This window comes from Crocuta crocuta, unplaced genomic scaffold (genome assembly GCF_008692635.1).
Source record: "Crocuta crocuta isolate KB4526 unplaced genomic scaffold, BGI_CrCroc_1.0 scaffold367, whole genome shotgun sequence".
Taxonomy (NCBI): domain Eukaryota; kingdom Metazoa; phylum Chordata; class Mammalia; order Carnivora; family Hyaenidae; genus Crocuta; species Crocuta crocuta.
The window spans coordinates 2,767,088-2,770,473 of NW_027527936.1; the positions used below are offsets into that span (position 1 = coordinate 2,767,088).

The window sequence follows — 3,386 nt, forward strand, 5'->3', positions numbered from 1 at the left end:
CTTCCCCCAAGCCGTTCCAGCCCACCTCTCCCGCACCATGCTTTCCGGTCTCTTTGCCTCCCGAGCCTTCCCTTGCTGGCCACACCAGTCCCCTCCTCCTCCCCAAGGCGCCCATAGGGTGGTCCAGGACCAGGCCCCTCTTCCAGCCAACTAGAGCCCGCTGCCCCTCCCTTGCCCCTCCTGGATTGTGAGCTAAGAGCCAGAGGCTTGGGACCTGCGCGGTGCCTCTAGGCCTGGGCTGGCCACCCCCACCGCACAGGAAGCGGGGAAGGAGTGCGGCCCTCACTCCACCCAGGAATGTCTGGTCCCCAGGTAAGCATCCTGACACAGTACTGGGAGGGACCAGGACCCTGTGGGGAGGGGCTCTCCTAGAGCCCAGCCTGCCTCTCTTCAGGGTGGCGTCAGGGGGTGGTGTCCTGGGACCCCCGCAGGGCCTGGAGGGACCCGAGAACGGGAAGGGGGCGTGGCTATCTCCCAGGGATGTGGCCTGTAGGGGTGTGGCCTGTAGGGCTGTGAGAGCGTGAGCAGGTCTAACTCTAGTGGCCGAGCCCTGAGTTCCTGCGCGGGATGGAGCACCCCGCCGTGAGCATACTCACTGCAGTTCGTGCCCTGGATTCCGGATACAGAGGCCGTGCGACCTAGGGCCGTTGCCTTCTGCCCTCTCCTGCCCACAGCTCGGTGTTCTGCAGTTTCCGCCTGCTCACTTTTCTGCTCTCTCTCACCGGCCTCAGGGCTGCCTGCGTTTTCTTCCCTTTCTCCCCTCTACTCCCAACCATATCCGACCCAGACACCTCCTTACCAAACATCACCGCTACTCAAGGTCATTCGGGCATATCCCCAACTTCGGGCTCCCCGCCCACTGCGCCTCTGGTGCGCCCCTTTCTCCCTGGGATCCAGCCTCATTGTGCTTTGGCACCTTTTACCCCTTTGCCCCTTCTTCCTTGGAGACTCTCCCTAAATATCGCCACATTAATGAAACCTTTCCCTCCTGCCACCGCAGACGTAGTCTGGTGTTCCACTGTGCGCCCACAGCAAGGGGACAGCCCGTTGCCCAATGTAACACTTGTGCACTGTCCCTACTCGAGTCTGCCTCCCCTACCAGACTCCTTCCTTGTTGGGGATGCAGCCTGGCTCTTGTTCTCTGCCCTGGAACGCAGTCCTGGCACAGAGCGTCAACAAATGTTTCTTAAAATGAGTAAATGGAAGATCATAGGCATTGGGTAAATGTTGGGTGTGTGTGGAGGGTCTGGATTGCTGAGAGTTCTTTTAAGAGAGCTTCTTGGAGGACAGACTCAACAGGCTTTGGTGCAGGGGAGAGATGCGATTTGTCACAGTGAGAGGATCTTTGGGAAGCACCAGAGTGACACACTCTACTGATTTAACGATCATTGAACAACTTCGATTGTCAGGCCTCTTGCTGGGCACAGGGGACCTCAGTCTGCACTCAGGTTGCTTGCCCTGCAGTAGACAAGACAAGGTAGGCGGTGTCAGTGCAGAGTGCCAAGTGTCACACGGTGAGCACACGGAGAGGTGGCCGTGCAGAGGAGGAGTGCTCACTCTAGGGGGGAGGGTCAGCCTTCCCAAGAAGGACCACAAACCAGCCTGAGAGCAGAGGGAGGGCCAGAGCCAGGGGCAGTTGACAGAGGAGGCCGAGAGCTGAGCCAGCCTCATCCTAAGGGCTTGTGCACCAAAGGAAGGAGGTGGACTCCATCCTGGGGGATTGGGGAGCCACTGACAGGCTTCCACAAAGTTCGGGAGTGACACGATCTAGTCCTGCAGGCCACTTCTGTGCGACGCCTCAGACCCTTCCTCTGAGAAGCCTTCTCTGAGCCCTCTGTCAGGCTGGACCCCTCTTCTGTGCTCCCCTGGCAGCCTGGTCACCTCCCCTTTTCTGTGCAGGGTCGAACACCTCTGCTGGCCTGAGCTCCTTGAGACACAAGGCCAGGTCTTAATCTTTTCCACGTCCCAAGCACCAGGCACTCAGTCTCGCTCATGACCAAATGTTTGCTGAATGAATGGACGGCTCCTTTCGTCTCTGGATTTCTAGAGCCTTACATCCTTACACCCGGAACCTGAAAAATTGCATTTAATTGGGAAGGAGGAGGCCCGATTCAAATCCTGGCTCCGTCATTCACTGGGACAAGTCACTTTATCTTGAAACCTCAGTTTCCTCTTCTGTGAGATGGGGTACCACCATGAACAGAGTCTGGGAGTCCCCACATGCATGCATGAGCCTTGTTTCCTGATAGACCGTGCGTTCTGTGCAGGTGTTCCCAGCACCTGGCACAGGCCGAGCTTACAGGGAGTACAATGCTCAGTCCTATTGGTTGGTAGAGAGCAGAGTGCAGAGTTAAGGGGAAAGAACACTAAGGTGAAGTTGTAAGTCCCGGTCTGCCACTTCTGGTGTGACTTTGAGCAAGACTGAGTCTTCTTTGCCTTACCTGGCAAGTAGGGATATTAACCCTCACCTTGGCAGGCCTCACGGGCCAATGGAAACCATAGACATGAAAGTGCTTCATAAATGAGATGATACAGTAGATAATAGATCATTAATTAAAAACAACAACTCAGGTAGTACAGATGAGGTGTGTGTGGTAACTGCTGGCAATGCCCCAGGCATCTGCTGACTACCCCTGACTGGCAGAGATGCGGGGTTAGTGCCCTGGCAGCAGCTGGGCTGGGGACGGAGGTGTCTGGTCTCGCTGGGGTCAGCCCCAGGGCCCAGGAGAGACCCGGAGGCAGGGGTTCCTGGGGAGGAACTCTGCAGCCAGCCTTGACTCCCAGATTTCTCAGCCAACGTTCTTCTGTCTTAGGCTTTGCAGGGTCCCAGGAATCCTGATGGCCGGCCTGGGGGAGTAGTGTGCCCCACAGCGCCGTCCTGAGAGACTCCCAGTTCTGAACTCCCAGTCCAGCCCCCTCCTCCCAGGCTCTGACATCTTGGTGGCAGAGTTTATGGGCCATAATTTGTCTTTAAGTCTAGCCTGGGGCAGACACGGGGCGAGTAGAGGCAGAGTCTCCACTTCCTCACCTTTAAAATGAGTGAAGATTAAATGCGAAAGCAGATGCGACCACGCCTCAGGACTTGCAGATTTTACTCAGGTTCAGGATTGGTGTTTACAGATGACCAGTGCGGCTTCCCTGTTTCAGGAAGCACTGGGGCTCTTTCTCCCAAAGAAACTTTGTGCCATAGGCCATTTATGTGTACAGAGTGCACGTTTGGTCTTAGAGGAAAACCAGAGCCGGCCAGGCTACGGAGACAGGCAGGGCTGGCTGATTCCCTGGCGCCCTGGGGCCCCGGGGCAGGGCTGCTGCTCCTGGGGAGGATGAAAGCCCTGTGGGGCTGACCACCCCCCCCCCCCCCCCCCCCCCCTGCCCTTCCCCCCCCC

General features: G+C 57.5%; 1 protein-coding gene across 3 annotated transcripts in view; it reads left to right on the forward strand.

The window, feature by feature from the left end:
* The first annotated feature begins 222 nt into the window (after positions 1-222).
* TMEM269 (transmembrane protein 269) overlaps positions 223-3,386 on the forward strand; it is a 28,991-nt gene continuing 25,827 nt past the window's right edge. For all 3 annotated transcript variants that reach the window (XM_077752021.1, XM_077752019.1, XM_077752020.1), the window contains exon 1: positions 223-312. The gene's annotated coding sequence lies outside the window, so the exon portion shown is untranslated. The remainder of the gene's footprint in view (positions 313-3,386) is intronic.